We start from the raw sequence: 17383 nt of genomic DNA, 5'->3' as shown, positions 1-17383 counted from the left end.
GATCTAGAGCAGTCTTTTGGCGTTCCGCACAGGGCATGCAGAATTGCACGCTTATTCCCGAGCTGTGACTCTATCTGAAATATGGAGTACCCTTGAACGGATCTTTGGTTTTCCACTAATCTAGAACACGTGGCATCCCCTAAAGGACGAGTGGGATCTGAGGGTAATGGAACTGTTTGCTCTTATCCTTTTGGAAAGAGCAGCAGCTGTATGGTTCTCGCACCTGGAGAGAATCAATTTCTCTAGCTGGTTTTACCCAAATTGTCTGAGTCTGTCTATGTTCCAGAGGAGTATCATTACGCTAATGATTTGTAAACTCTTAGTCAACAGATACAATGTCTGAGATTTGTTTCAAAATAATCCAGTGACAGGAAGAGGGAAATGAGAAGAGATGTAGATAAAACAGAGCTGAATAAAGGGTACAGGAGGGGGTTTATTCTACTATTCTTGCTAGTTTTGTGCGTGTTTGACATTTTCTATAATACAAAGCTTTTTAAAGTTTTATGCAGTCATTCATTTATTTTCCATCTCAACTCTTTGAGTGACCCTTTCAAAAAAAGCACAGTTTCCCAGTTTAATTCACACAGTTAAAGCATACAGTCGGTGACCTAGTTGGGGGGAGCATTATAAAACAATGTAAACAATAAGACAGTGAGGGCCCCAAATCCTGATTTCACTACTTACTAACAGAGAGACTTCAGGGAAAATGTCTTAACGTCCCTGAACTCCGTAATTTTACTTTTAAAATTGAGGGCAATAATATCTACTTTATCAGAATTGTTGTGAAGTTCAAAAAAGTTAATATATCCAAAAGGGTCCTGACACTACAGGTGATTAATACATGTTAGTTTTATTTTTCAACAAAACCACTGATGGAATATCAAATGCTGAGTTTATTTCAGACTCCAAAGAAATAGGCCAAGTATTCGTTTAGGCATGTATTCGACCTACATATACCAAGCAACTTTTGTGTGATTTGAACTGTGCTGGGCACAGCACAGAATTAATACATGATCATTGCTTTAGAGGATTCTGTAGCCTAGTGGTAGGCAAAGGTATAAATTTCTATCACCAGTTGGGGAAAAGCCACAACAGGGGTATCTATGCAGAACTCTTGGAACCCTGGACAGGACACTAAGAACTCAGCCCAGAAGGGGTCATGGAGTGGTTAATCAAGCACTCAAATAGGGCATGCTACTGACCACTAAGCCCTGTTTCCCGGCCTCCCAGGGAATCCATCCAAGCTCCCAGCCAATCCATTGCCTCTCCTGGCGATATCCTAGGTAACCAACCGACAGCCACGGAAACGGAGCATACACAGTGGAAGGAAACCAGAACAAATAACCTCTGGCATTTCCACTCATTTCAGGACAGTCCATCTGAATTGTTAATAAACAGAGAACCGAACTGCTGGAAGGAATAGAGCAGATTGGAGGGTCCAGCTTGTGGGGCTGGGACGAGGGTTTGATAGGGGGAGATATAATGGGAACACGAGTATTTGAGAGGTTGTGAGGGGTCAGTGGCGGAGCCCCAAGGCCATCAGAAGGCAGTCTCACACGCAGGCTTTGCCTTTGGTCAGGGGACAAAGAAGACTTGAAAACTGAAAAAGAGAGAAATAGCTGGGGTGGTGGTGCACAGAAAGAGGCAATGTCCAAATAACTTGCCCCCTCCTATTTTCTATTGGCACTATAAATACCATTCTAAAACGTTACCGTAACTTAATGAGTCTCTTTTAGGAAGCGTTGGGTAGTGAGTCATCTCAAAACTATGCATGAGGCTGAACACCCTGCTGGGATTCTGTGAAGCTTCTCAACTGGCTATTACTGGGTCTGGTTTGGAATCCCATTTCTGTGGCGAGGAAGGAGCTGAGCTACGTACAGACAAGGTCACCTTGGCTGCCAAGGTCTCAGCAACTACATTTATTCCCATCTTGCCCGGGGGACTTCCAGGAGAAGGGGAGCTCATCAGAAAGCTGGATGGCAGGGATGTGCTTTTAAAGGAGAAGGTGGGGCTAATTTTAATGAATAAAATGTTTTCAGAACAAGACCCTTTGCAGATGACAGGAAATAGACAAAAGGGAAATAGACTGAAGGCTCAAAGCAAGGGACTCAGGGCGACTGGACCAAATCTCTTGGATCCCCTTTCCTCTGGGGTCAGTGCTGCCGGGCTGGCCGAGCCGCCATTTTGGCCACCTGCCTAAGGACACCCCACAGATGTTCCTTTAGGCCCGGTCCCCTCCGTCTCATGGCCCTTCAGAAAGTCAGCAGCCAAAACCAAGGCCCACATCAGACAACAAACCTAGCAAAATCGTTGCATTACCTTATCAGGTGAGGGCCTGAGTTTGTATTTCATCCTCACCGAACTCTGTAAAGTAGGCAATGTTTACTAGCGTTGTTGTTAATATTATTTAATGATTTTGCCTTTTGAATAAAAATTATTTGTACCATAGTAATACATGTTTACTACATGATGATTATAAGGCAAAAATAAAAAATAAGTCAGAGAAATAAGAACTATGATCCACCCCTTGGACATAAGAACTGCTAGCATTTGGATACATTTCTCTGCTGAATTACATGGAGCTTAAAGGAAGAGACTTGGAGAGAGTTGTCTGCTTTTATATGAGTTCCTCCATTTGAGACCTGTATGACTTTCTTTTTATTGAAGTATAGTTGCTGTGTAATATTATATAAATTACAGGTGTACAATATAGTGATTCACAATTTTTAAAGGCTATACTCTATTTATAGTTATCATAAAATATTGGCTATATTCCCCATGTTATACAATATGTCCTTGTAGTTTATTTTATACCTAATAGTTTGTACCTCTTAACCCCCTACCCCTGTATTGCCCCTCCCCGCTTCCCTCTCCCCACGGGTAACCACTAGTTTGTTCTCTAGATCTGTGAGTCTGATCTTTTTTTGTTATATTCACTAGTTTTTGTATTTTTAAAATCCCACATATAAGTGATATCAAACAGTATTTGTCTTTCTCTGTCTGACTTATTTCACTTAGCATAATGCCCTCCAAGTCCATCCACATTGCTGCAAATGGCAAAATTTCATTCTTTTTTATGGCTGAGTAGTATACCATTTTATACACATACCGCATCTTTATCCGTTCATCTGTGGACGGACACTTAGGTTGCTTCCATATTTGGCTATTGTGAATAATGCTGCTATGAACCTTGGGATGTGTGTATCTTCGAATTAGTGTTTTTGGTTTTTTTTTGAATATATACCCAGGAGTGGAATTGCTGGGTCACACAGTGACCTATGTGACTTTGGCCAATCTATTTAACCTCACATCAACCCACGCGCCTTATCTGGAAGATGGGGACTATAACGAAACCAATCTCATGATTGGTCAGGGGACAAAGAACCAATCTCATGAGGTCATTGTAAAAACAAATCTGCAGAAAGGATGTGTCACAGCAAAAAGAGAGATAACAGAGGGAGCTCAGCAGCAGAGAGCAGGAGAGGAGAAGGAGGGGGAAATTATACCTGGCAACTTAAGCTAAGGAAGCTCCTATGATTGATTATAAAATTTAGCTCTGAGTTCACTGGCAGCCAGAATAAAAATAGGTCATTGATACATTGTATTCTCTCGCAATCTCATAAAAGAAAGCTTCCTATTACATCAGGAAAGACATATTCTATTAGCAGTTGACTCTAAGAGGAATTATTGTATGGTCTTTTCTATACAGGACTATAAAGAACATATTAGGGGCTATATTTTAAATATTTTCTAAAAACACAGATATTTCTCAGGCAACCACCTCTCACCTTCTCTTGAGGCTCTCCAACTGCATGATCATTTGCTTTTAAAACTGGATAATACTTGTAAAAACAAACATAAATCATCCCACATACAACAGATTGCCCTTAATATAATAGCTTCTACTTGCTGTATCTTAACTCCATGTGGCTTAATGTCGTATTTCACTTTACAGCTATAGATAATTCCTACTTACACTCTTTCTTGATAGAGATGTGAAAGAACAAAATTCAACCGAGTAAATGTTAAAGATCTTAATTGGCCTTATTCAGTGATTCATAAATCATACAGCATCCAATTGGGCAGCAGATAGAAAGGAGCTCCGAAGAGTTGTACAATTTGAGAAGGTTTTATAAACCAAAGTGAGCAGGAACAAGGAAGTTATTTTGGGCAAAAGCAGACTGGTTACTGAAAGGTTACTTTCCTCATATGGAGTGAAGGGAAATCTTGGCGCTCTGTCAGGTAACTTGTGCTGAGCAAGCAAACACTGATGGGTTGACCTACACCTTCCTTTACTGGGAGAGCTGAGTATAGAAACTTAGCTAAGTTTTAGTTTGTTGACGTGGAGCTTAGCATGAGAGATTTCATCTTGAGCCCAGCAGAGATAGTACATGAATTCATTCTCCTTGAGAAGAGAACATGAATTAAAAGTAAGTGCCAGCATAGTATGTTGATTATGGTATCAAAAAACAATATGTTTTTACAAAGCTTGAGAAAATGAATGAGAAAGACAAGATGGCACCGAGTTTATTAAACATACTTGAGAATCATTGAAAGCTCCTCATAAGCTGTTTACATACCTCAAACTGACAACGGCTAAAAAGAGCTCTTCTGTGTCTTATCTATTCATCCTTAAGTCTCCCAAAGTCTCTATTACATAGCACTTTCTTTATCCTAGAGTCAGTGCTCTTTGACCTCTTGAAAACATTAATATTGCATTTATTTATTTATTTATTTATGGCTGTGTTGGGTCTTCGTTTCTGTGCGAGGGCTTTCTCTAGTTGTGGCAAGCGGGGGCCACTCTTCATCGCGGTGCGCGGGCCTCTCACTATCGTGGCCTCTCTTGTTGTGGAGCACAGGCTCCAGACACGCAGGCTCAGTAGTTGTGGCTCACGGGCCCAGTTGCTCCGCGGCATGTGGGATCTTCCCAGACCAGGGCTCGAACCCGTGTCCCCTGCCTTGGCAGGCAGATTCTCAACCACTGCACCACCAGGGAAGCCCTAATATTGCATTTTTAAGTGATTTCTCATATTTCGATTTTCTTTGAACTCAGATGGCTCAATTAATACATTCCTACAATTTAAAGCGGCATGGATTAACCATAAAAATAGGTCAGTGATCAGAATCAGTCCCCTAGAACTGTAGACATTTCCAAAACCAACAGGCGTCCTTTTTGAACAGCTAGTTTATTTTGCAAAAGATCACAGAAACCTCAAGATAGCATTTTCTTTGTGTGAAAGAAAGATTTGAGTAAGAGTTGACAAGATTCGTATTTAGGAATTGACGTCACAACTTTACCAAGAGTGACGTCGGTTTACTTCATCATTTGTGCACTTCCCAGCTTTTCTGATGGTGATCGGTGGTCCTGGGGCGGGGTAGGTGGAGGGGGGGGGGAAGGAGATTCTTTTCATACCACCTGCAGTGTACCTCCACGGGGTGAGGGCCACTTTCAGGCTGACTGTGATGGCATCGGAGGTGACAAAGTGTAAAACTACTCTACTCATCTGAAAGGGTCACAGAGCTTTGCATGTCTCAGGTGGGACATGTCCAAGCATTCCCTATCACTTTAGCAATATCCCCCTAACTATCCCCAACACACCTAGCCTTGGGGATATTTAGGCAGGAGAAAGGGTGAAATAACAGAAAAGCCCAGCATACAAACTGAGGAAGAAATTTCTGCTCTAAGGTTCCATGGCTGACTCCAACTGGTTTCCTTTATTGGTAAAGTTTTTCTGTGTGGGTTTTCCTTCTGGTCTACTGAGGGCTTGACCAATAGCCCATGGAATGTGTCAGCTCTAATTGCCTGTGTGGATTGGCACAAGTCATGCTTCAAAATTGGAATGTTGTCACATATAGTCCTCCGAAGGGATAAATGTGGCCTGGAGAATGTTTCACCCAAACATTCATTAAAAGCAATTGCATTCTGCTATGGTGAGGAGCAGACAACCTTCACAGAACCGCTGAGCCAATTCCCAGGATGCTGAAGGGGCTCAACACATGTCAGGGCAGTGCTACCTCACCCGGCCCCTACAGAACAGATTTCCTCCTCCCTCCAAGGACAGGGACGATGACCAATTGCACCCGGGGGGGTACCCTGGCACTGGAGTCAGGGCAGCTTTCCAAAAGAAGTGGGTAATTGGAGAGTTGTGAAGACAGACAGGGGATCTACAGACCTGGGCTCGCTTTGGGGGTGAGCCTCCTAATTGATGATCTCTTTACACGAGTGTTGCCTGATGGGCAGCTAATAGCTGTCAAGCGAGCCTCGTTGGAACAGGTTTGAAGAAAGCAAGGAAGCGGTCTTCGGGGGAGTTTTGCCATGAAGAAAGATGCCATGAGGTAAGGACATAATGCGATTAGGGAGACAAAGAAAGGACACCAAAATCTTGAGCACCTATTATGTGCCAGGCCCCGTGAGTTGGCATTTTTATCCGTTTTATCTCAGGACTCTTAAGGTCAAGCACTCACATTCTCCTGCAGAGTCTGTTTTCTTTAGAAATAAATTGTGTCAACCTGGTTCCCGTGAACCAATTAAGTAGTAAATATTGGGTCACACAGACAAATCAGTTCTTTGCTTCTCCACTCCATTTCCCTCTGCACCTGGCAGACAGGTGCTAGAAGAGGAAAACAGAGGCTTGAACCAAATACTATAATATAGTTGGGAAAGCATTCATTATATGCCAGAAGTCCAGATAATGTTCCTCTTGCCTCAGAAACAATCCTCATTAAAGGCACATAGGCAGACACCAAAGCATTGTTGGAAAACAAAACAAAACACAAACCAAAAACTAGTTATGTTAGCTACCTATGATGAATCAACTAGTTGACTGATTTAATTTTTGGAAAAATTAGCAAAATTGAGTTGCACTTTTTATCATGAGAGATTGAGTTGATTGGAGACCAATATCAAAGCCGGAACTCTGTATCAGTTGGGGAGACCCAATCAAGAGCTGCCATCAAGGAAGGACTCTCTACCAGAGACACTCTCAAGAAAGTTCCCATAGAAAAACTCAGGCCCACAGGAAATGTCTAGTTGAGGTGATGGATCACAGACCGCCCCACTTGCCAAACTTCCATTTCAACCTCCTGCAGCACCATCATGTGAAGAAACAATTCTCCTTTTTGTCCTGGGAAATGACAAACTGTGGTCTTCTAAACATTTCATGTTTGATATTTGACATTTTCCCAAGAGACCCAACCCTATCCTCACCACGCAATGGACTGGAGATAAAGATGCTTGTTTTTTTAGAGACAGGCAACACTGCTTTTGGAGAGCTAGACAGAACCACAAGCATCTCCTAACAGAGAATGGAGCCGAGACAATCAGATCCCTGGAGATGTGAGTGGGAATCAATTACCACATGACATTATCAATACTCATCTTCTGACTGATAGCTTTTCAGATAGTTACAGTGTCTGGAAACTCTCTCATTGAACTGGTCCTATTTTTATGAACATTTTCTCATAAGTTTATACCCATTTGTTTAGGCAGTACTGTTGACGATTGAACAATGCAGGAGTTAGGGGCGTCAACCCGCCCCACAACTGAAAATCCCCGTATAATATATAAGGTCGATATATAAAATAAACAACCAACCAGGACTGTATAGCACAGGGAACTATAGTCACTGTTTTGTAATAACCTGTAAGGGAAAAGAATCTGAAAAAGAATAGATATATATGTGTGTATAACTGAATCACTTTACTGTACACCTGAAACTAACAAAACATTGTAAATTAACTGTACTTCGATAAAACAAACAAAAAACTTTACATTTGGCCCTCCCCTATCCATGGATTCAGCCGACAGCAAATCGAATGGTACTGTAGTATTTACTAGTGAAAAAAAATCCACGTATAAGCCCCTGTTGTTCAAGGGTCAACTGTAATTGACAAATGCTAGCTTGGGACTGCATCAGATTTCCTTAGAAGAGATTTCCCTTTTTTACTACAAAATCCCCTTGTCATCTCAAAAATGACCCGATTTAGTAGGCCTGGGAAGGAGATAGGAATCTCTAATTTTTAAATCCCTCCAGATGACTCTGCTGTGTAACCCGGTTTGGGACCACTGAGGGTAGACAGAGAGCCCATCCATAAGAGAATGTGAACTTTTCTCCACCCTGCAACTGTAGACTTTTCGAAATGTTTCACAAAGGAGACTGGGTAACAGAGTTTGGTCTAAATTGGCCCAAATCTTTCTCTATTATTGGCAGAAATATCTAGCCATTAGCTGATGGGTGAAGCCCACTTTTTATACAATTTATTATTTCCTTTAACTTCCCCAGGGATAATTATTCATTCTCCTTTGCACTTCTGATTTAAACTGTCAAGGGTTAAATTGTGTTCCTCCCAAAAGAAATATCGGAGTCCTAACTCCCAGAACCTCAGAATGTGACCTTATTTGGAGACAGGGTTTTTACATCAGTAATTAAGTTAAAATGAAGTAATTAGGGTGGGCCCTAATCCAATATGACTGGTATCCTTGTTAAAAGGGGAAGTTTGGATGCAGAGATAGACATATCTCTGAGGAAAGATGATGTGAGGAAGCACAGGGAGAAGACAGCCATCCATAAACAAAAAAGAGAGGCCTGGAATAGATTCTTCCATCACAATCTTCAGAAAGAACCAACCCTGCGGACACCTTGACTTTGAACTTCTAGCCTCCAGAACTGTGAGACAATAAATTTACGTTGTGACGCCACCCAGTTTGTGATGCTTTGCTTCAGCAGACCTACTAAACTGATACATAAACATTAGTCAGTATTTAGTGGCCCAGCCTCCATCTACCTTCCTAATAAACCTGCCTTTTCCCCTGTGTAACGATGTTTCCCCAGTGTAAGCAGCCGTGCTGGAAGGATAACTTCCTGTTGCTGCACCCACCATGGAAGCCAAGGGAACAAGATTCTGCCTCTATAAACCCATGTTCTAAGCATAGGAATTGGCACATGACCTAAGCTCAGACAACTGGATGCTTTCTTCTGGAACTTTCCATCTTGAGTGAGGGAGGCACAGATGGAGGAAGCATCAGGCCATTCTCACAGCCTCCACAGCAGCGGTGGTGGCTGGCTCAGCAGTGCCCCAATGGCAATTCCTGCAATAGGAGGTTTGTTCCTCCTCCCTGTCTCTGGTCCCTCCAGGGTTTCCTTGATCCCTGCTAATCCTCAAGTCTGGTCTCCCTGAATCCTATTGATTCTGTGAGCGTCATATAAATGTATCAATAGACAATCTTTTTTATTTAATTTTTAAAAAATTTTATTATTTAGTTTTGGCTGTGTTGGGTCTTCATTGCTGCGCACAGGCTTTCTCTAGCTGAGGTGAGCAGGGGCTACTCTTTGTTGTGGTGCGTGGGCTTCTCACTGTCATGGCTTCTCTTGTTATGGAGCCCAGGCTCTAGGCACGCAGGCTTCAGTAGTTGTGACACTCAGGCTCAGTAGTTGTGGCACATGGGCTCAGTAGTTGTGGCTCGTGGTCTCTAGAGCGCAGGCTCAGTAGTTGGGTGCGCAGCCTGAGTTGCTCCGCGGCATGTGGGATGTTCCCAGACCAGGGCTTGAACACGTGCCTCCTGCATTGGCAGGCGGATTCTTAACCACTGCGCCACCAGGGAAGTCCTAGACAATCTTTTTTGACCTACAATAAACCAATTTCATTTGGTCTGACCTAATAATTTTACTAGACTTATTTTCTGTTGTTTGTTACTAAGAATCTTGGTACATTTCCAATGTGCTTCACACATGTATTATTATAACCCATTAGTATCATTTCCATGTGTTTGTCTTCTCAAAACCACTATAATCCCAATACCTGTAGAGTGCCTATCACATCATGGGTGCTAAATAAATATTTGATAATTAATTGCTTTTGACTTCCAGATTGTATTTTACATATTTATATATCTGGCTCTTTCAGAAGACTGTGAAAACTTTGTGGCCAGAGACTGTGGATTTCTTATCTCTGCATCTCCAGAAATTTATACAGATCCTTGTAATATTAAAAGTTGCTGAGTGACTGAACACACAAAGTTATTTTTTGAGAGAAAGGAGTCCATGTAGACCATCTAATTAAATTTTCTTATTTCACAGGGGCTCTTAGTTTAATTAGTAAAAGTCATGCAGCTAACTTCTTAATTACAAAGTCAAAAATAACCATGGTTTCAGTTATCATTGCTGTATAACCAATCACCCCAAATCAGTGGCTTAAAATAGCAATAATTATTCTTACTATTACCTTTTGTGGTTCTGGACATTAATTGGACTTAGCTAAGAAATTCTCTTTTTTTAAAGTTTATTTATTTATTTATTTATTTATTTATTTTGGCTGTGCCAGGATGTGGGATCTAGTTCCCTGACCAGGGATCGAACCCAGTCGATTCCTTACCCACTGGACCACCAGGGAAGTCCCTTAGCTAAGCAATTCTTGCTTGAGGTTCTTTGTGAAGAATGTCAGTGGCTGCAACTAGAGCCCTTTGATGCCTTCTTAATCCACAAGTTGGACAGTTGATATATTGACTGTCAGCTGGGATCTTGGCTGAGGCTGTTGGCCAGAAACTTTTAATGTGGTCTCTCCATGTTGCTTGGGTTTCCTCACAGCATGGCAGCTGGTTTCCAAGAACAAGTATCCCAAGAGAACAAGGCAAAAGCTCTGCCTTTTATGACCTATCCTTGGATATCAAATAACAGCACTCCCACTGTAGTCCTAAGCCCAGGCAGATCCAAGGGGACAAGACATAGACCCCACAAGTAATGGAAGGAGTATAAGTTTCATGCTGTAAGATGGGCGTGTGGGATGGGATACACTGTGGCAGTCACTTTTGAAAAATATTATATAATTTGCCAGAGGAGTCTGCCCTCTGACTACAATAGATCATATCCTTCCCACATGTCACATACACTTAACTCCTCCTTCCAAACCTCAATGTCCCATGCCATAAACTCGAAGTCCAGGATCTTGTCATCTGAATAAGATCTAGATATAGTGAGGCTTAGGTGAAATTCCTCAGGTGCACCACCCCAAGTACTGCTTCCCTTGATCTGGAGACAAATGAACTAAGTGTTTGCCCCTTCCATATGCCCAATATGGAACAGAAAGAATGTTTTATTTCCTCAAAGAAAATAAGAGTTTCACAAGTAAATAAGAAAGCGGAGGTTGGAGGCAACTTGATTAGGGTTTAGAAGATGAGAAGGGGACCAAAGTCCCGTAACCTTGATCATGTTTGAGGAACATCCATGTCCCAGTTCCCTAGACAGCAAGCCTCATAGGGCAGTCAAACATGGGACCTGAGCTGTGGAACACAATGACTGAAGGAGGTGTTTGAAAGGATGAACCTAAGGCAGCATCAGAGAGCTTTATGAACTCAGCTAAAATCAAGAAAAACAGGCAAGAGTACCCAACCTCGCTGAGAAAGGCTCAATCAACCAGAGGAGACAAAGGCATTAGGATGAGGAGAACGTAAAGCACATCTTCCTGACAAGAGGGCGGCTACAGCAAGTCCTCCGACATTAGTAGCACATGAAGCAGGCACACATGGTGTGTTGGCCATGACATCAATCCTCACCGTCCCCCGGCCCTGTCCTGCAACATAGGAAGGCTAACTCTTGCATGTCACGACTCCTAGGCTCCCATCTCACCTGGCTTCCCACTGGGTTTACCCAGTGAAGACCTGGGCTGAACACTGAGGACAACAGGAAGAAAGAAACTTGGGAACTTCTCTCTTTCTTCGCCTCAGGCAATATTTCCAGCAAAGGTCACATGTCCTTCAAGGTGCCGGTTCCCTACAGACAGGGCCCCTCTGACACCAGCCCCTGGGCTCTGGAAACACTGCTTCTTCTCTCGTCCCTCTGGCTTGGGTGTGGTTACCAGCTCCTTGTTGTTACTAATCTTAGGGTTGCCTTGAAGTCCTCTATGTGGTTTCTCAGCCCTTGCATCACCTGGGTAACCAGTTCTGTGCATAAAATTCCTCTTTCAAACACTAGTGGTTTTTATTTTCCTGTTTAGACCCCATCTGATATGAAGCAATGTCCAAGATTCGATGGGTTATGATATACCCCCAAGACCAGTGAGAAAAGCACCACAGGCCAAATATATACCTTCTTGACTACTGTATATAAAATAGATAACTAATAAGGACCTACTGTATTGCACAGGGAACTCTTCTCAATACTCTGTAATGACCTATATGGGAAAAGAATTTTAAAAAGTGTGGATATATGTATACATACGACTGATTCACTTTGCTGTACAGCAGAAATTAACACAACATTTTAAATCAACTATACTCAAATAAAAATTAATATATATATATACACATATAAATATATGTAGTCCCCATAGGGTAAGGAAGACTCTCCTAGGGCCCACATGCTACCCAAGCAACAGAGAAAAGGAAAAGGAGTGGGCAGAACAAATCCAGAACTGACTGAGAGGTTAGCCAAAAGAGACAGCTTTTAAACTGAAGTGACATAGTTATCTTGGCTTGGCAGGCTTAATTGTTCTGCTACCCAAATGAAACTAGAGGTTCAGAAGTCAAGTGGGTTCAGTCATAGAAACATAAAAGTCCTTTCTGCATATCGAAATACCCAGTCTTAAAATGCCTATCCACCATGTGAAGGGTTTTAAATTTGTCGTCTATGCAATGGGAATGGTCTAAAGGAATTCACACAGGGACTGACATATTTATCATTGCTGGAGAAAGATTCTCTTGCTAAACTGTGGAGATGTTATTGGAGGGAACAAGGTAAGAGGGAGAGAGATCTGTTAGTCTTTTCAGAACAGCTTAAATTTAGGAGTCCAGAAGTGGCCTTCCTTAAATGTTTGAGCAATATCTGGTTGATATTGCTGGTTAAAGTTGAGGAGGACAACTTTATATACCCTCCAATAGAGTTTCCTATTGTCACCGGAAGTCAAGTTCAGCTTCTCCTCACTTGAAAACCAATACTTGAGAGACAGTGTTGATTGGAAAGGAAAAGATGCCTTATTCAGGAGGCTGGCAACCTGGGGAGAAGCCAGACCCGTGTCCAAAAGCCAACTCCGAAGATTCTGCTTGACCATGGACGTTTTTGAAGGGAGAATCATTTGGGGAGGGGGTCTGTTATCTTCCACTGTGTGCAGATTTTCTCTTGATTGGCCGGTAGTGAGGTAAGAGGGTGGTGTTCCAGGAATCATGTGTTCAGCCTGAAGTTACCATCCTCCCCCCATTCCTCACCCCCGGGGTGGAGGAGGGCCTTAGTTCCTGCAGAAGAACTCAAATATATTGTTATGCATATCCCTTGAGGAGGAACCAGGACCCTGCCCCAAGGCTGCACTATTATCTCTTGACTGCTCCACCTTTGTTTCTGCATCCCCTCTCTTCCCTGATAAGCAGTTGTTTGAATCCGCCCTTTGGAACCCAGGTAAGGTCAAGGAGGCTGAACGAAGCCCATTTCCTGCAAACAAGAAACGGGGGACCCAGAAAAGATTTGTACCTGGGAGAGCCCCACAGGGTCCTGCTCTGTTTCACTAGAAGCCTACTCTCTCCAGAGACCTAAGATTCCTAAGCACACTGAGGGTGAAATGACCTTCCAATATATGCAGTCATGATTGGAGCCTTAGAATAGACACAAATTAATGCAGAACTTGCTTTAAGAGACTCTCAGGTTGAGGTGATGAGTGCTTTTGGAGATATCCTCACTTCTGCTACTGTGTTACTTCAGAAACCCATTACAGTTACTCACACTACATTTCTGCAAATGTGTTCATCATGGTTTACTGTCTTGTGAAATACTTGATAACTACCAAATGCTGCAGAAGTTTTGATCTAGATCAGAGTTTTTTAATCTCCACAGCACTGACATTTTTTGGCTAGATAATTCTTTACAGAAGGAGACTGTCCTGTGCATTGTGGGATGTTTAGCTGCATCCCCGGCCTCTACCTCCTAGATGCCAACAGCACTTCCTGAGCTGTGACAACCAGAAACGTCTCCAGACTTTGTCAAATATGTCCCACAGGGGAAGAGGGATGAGGCAAAATAGCTCCTGGTTCAGAATCGTTGGTTTAGATGGAACAAGTTAGCCATGGGAGATAAACCAAGATACACACACTTAGTAAGTTGTAGTGATGATTTTGTTGATGATGATATTGCTGGCAACAAAACGAAGGATAAGTATAATTGGGTCCACTGTTTCTTTCACTCTAAACTGTGAGCTCCTGGGGTGCAGAACTAGTTACTGTTCACTGGTAAGAAGGATTACAGGTGGTGGAATATGCATCTGAAGCCCTCTTTGCTGAGCCTCCACCTGCAGAAGCAACATGGTTCCGGTCTTTCTCCATCATGAAGAGCAGTTCAACAATTCCTTTGTGTGAACTGCAGAGTTAGTCTCTCTCTCACAAGGGGGTTATAGACCAGCCGCCTCTCGGATTGGCAAACGAAAGGCTTTGCTCTAGTGGAGAAAGTATTGGGGGAAGCAGGGCTTCTTCCTTTTCCATTACCTCTAAAATCAGCCAAAGAAGTGCCTGCTGATTCTGCCTCCACCAGTGATGGTCAACCAAGTCTCAGCACCCGCAGCAAGGAAGGTGCAGCGAGAGAATGGGTTACAGCGTCTTCTTTAGGGTTTCACTGGGGTGAAATCCCCCCCACACCCACCCAGAGCATCACTTCCCGAAGGCAGAGACTGAGGCTGTTTTGTTCACTTTTGTGAACCTAGAACCTAAAACCTGAAACAAAATCTGTTACATAGGATATGTTCAGTAATTATTTGTTGAATGAATTATAGTGGAGAGATGTTTTATGCTCACAGGTGCAATCATAGAAAAACACACGAGGGCATCCGATCAATCAGAAAAAAGGAATTTACAAAGGACTTTGTAGATCACTTAATCTAACCCTTTTGTTTTATTGAAGGAGACACTGAAAATGATTTCTCTGCGTCCCAGATAGTGTCAGTGGCAGAGTTGGGACTATAATGCCATCTCATGCCTTTCTTTGATTTTTGCCATGAGCTGAGCTGTATAGTAGGGGCTGAGAATACAAGATAAATGAGGATGGGTACAGAATAGGAAACATAGGATTGGGATGGCTCACGGTTCTGAGGGAGACCCCTGGGGGTCGATGTGACCATCCTAAACACCCATCACGGTGGGGCAGGGACAGAGCACAAAGAACCACTTCTTCCAGTCACATCATTTATGCAACCAGCTCCTTGGCTTTCCAAGACGCCTGTTGAAAGACAATGGCACAGTGGGACTCTTCCTTTGAATCTTTTGCTTGAGCTTAAGCCGGTTGACCAGTTGTTTTATATTTCTCACTATATTTGTTTAGTTGCTTTGGTGTTTTATGCAAACATCATGCTCTTGACTCAGTGGGCGATGCACATAAAGTTGGTGCTCAGAATAACCCACTCCCTTTCCTGTCCCCCTCCTTGTGTCCCCTCCCCACTTCCCCTTCCATTGTGTCCTGAGTGTTCATTGGTCTCACTGTTCCAAATCCTGGAACAAGGGGAAATAAATAAAAATTGATCCTAGCACCCTTGGTTGGAATTGTTTCCTGCACTACACCCCTGAGGATATTAAAATAAAAATTTTAAAAATCTATCTATCTACCTATCTATCTCATCTCTTCGGGTAAAATTCTACAGGAATAATTCCTTATGGTTGACTGTATTCAGGGGTTTGCCAGACATCCCTGGACCTCCTCTAGGTCACCATGCCACCTTCTCTGTGTGTTTCACCTTTGTAGGAATCTGAATGTAGCCAGTGGCTTTTGGGGACACCAGGATGTGAGCAAGGGGAAGATGTACATGTATGGTGATGTGAAATCTGATATTTCATGAAATGAAAAACGACCACTTGATTGAAAGTTCTCCTCAGTTTTCTGTACTGTTTAACTTAATTTTGTTTCAAAGGAAGAAATTAATGTTACACCCATGTTTGAGGACAAGCCAAGCTACATGACTTCACATTGCCTTCAGAGCTGGATGGGATTGCATAAGTTCTTTACTTGTTTGCTCCCAACATCCTGAGATTGGGGATTTTCTATATGAATCAGAATGGAGATTTGGGCCTGAGGAGAGTGTTTCCATCTCTAGAGTTGGCTAGACCTTTATGATGTCACCTGAGTCATACATCTGTGTTCTTTCAGTTCGGTTGGCATCTACGGGAGATAAAATCCCACTTTGGGGGAAAAGCCTGAGAGATTGTACTGGGCCTTTTTGGGGACCACTAATTTCTTGCTTTGCTGATTAATTATGTCTGTTCTCTTAGGCTGAATGATTTTCCTAGTTTTGATCACAGAGCACTGTCTCCCTCAGTACATTCTGTTCTTTTTACTAGGTCTCTGCCCAATTACAGGAATACACTCATCTCTTCTCCAAATAGCCTTTACTTGCTGAAATAAAGAAACCAACTACAAAGTGTTTCAGGGAAATAAAGACAAAATCACAATCATCACAACTGGGGAGGAGGGGCAGGGGACCAGAGAAATGCTTTCCTTTAAAAAAAGTAATTGAAAAGCATTCTTTCTGCAACTTCAGGTGAAGTTATTCATATTTACTGACACAATTGCCTAATATTTATATTAACAATGTCTCCAGTCTCATAGGGTGTTTCAAAAGAGGTATAAAAATAACATCGCCTCTACTGCTTCTGACTCAGAATGTTAGAAAAACCAAGGTCATTTTTTCCTTTGTTCAGCACATAAGATGTGATTTAGAAGATTATCAATAAAGAGATGGGCTATAGTTTTTGCTAGAATTACAAGCTGACCATCTGATAGTAACAAAGGTATGTGTTAGCTTAAGCCCAGAGGCCAGTTTGCAGTGAAGCTCTTTTTTTTTTTTTTATTGATTGATTTCAAGTGGCACTAATATTACTGGGGTCCTATGCTATTCAACTCCAATCCACATTACATAGAAATTCAGAAAGGCTCTAGGTTTCCGGGTTGGGAGGAAGTGGGGCTTTATTTTATTTATTTATTTATTTATTTATTTTTGGCTGTGTTGAGTCTTTGCTTCTGTGCGAGGGCTTTCTCTAGTTGCGGCAAGCGGGGGCCACTCTTCATCGCGGTGCGCGGGCCTCTCACTATCGCGGCCTCTCTTGTTGCAGAGCACAGGCTCCAGACGCGCAGGCTCAGTAGTTGTGGCTCACGGGCCTAGTTGCTCTGCGGCATGTGGAATCTTCCCAGACCAGGGCTCGAACCCGTGTCCCCTGCATTGGCAGGCAGATTCTCAACCACTGCGCCACCAGGGAAGCCCTGCAGTAAAGCTCTTAAAGCTCAAAATATCCCACCTTCTCACTTTTATGGGCCCTCTCTAAGGCTCTGAATCTAATTTTGTATTTGTAATTTTGATTCTTTAAAACAAAAAACAAAACCTCCCTTATATAAGCTTCCGGAACACAAAGCCTGGATCCACCTTTCTA

Source organism: Balaenoptera borealis (assembly GCF_965194805.1).
Source record: "Balaenoptera borealis genome assembly, chromosome: 1".
Classification (NCBI taxonomy): Eukaryota; Metazoa; Chordata; class Mammalia; order Artiodactyla; family Balaenopteridae; genus Balaenoptera; species Balaenoptera borealis.
This window is presented reverse-complemented; position numbering follows the sequence as displayed.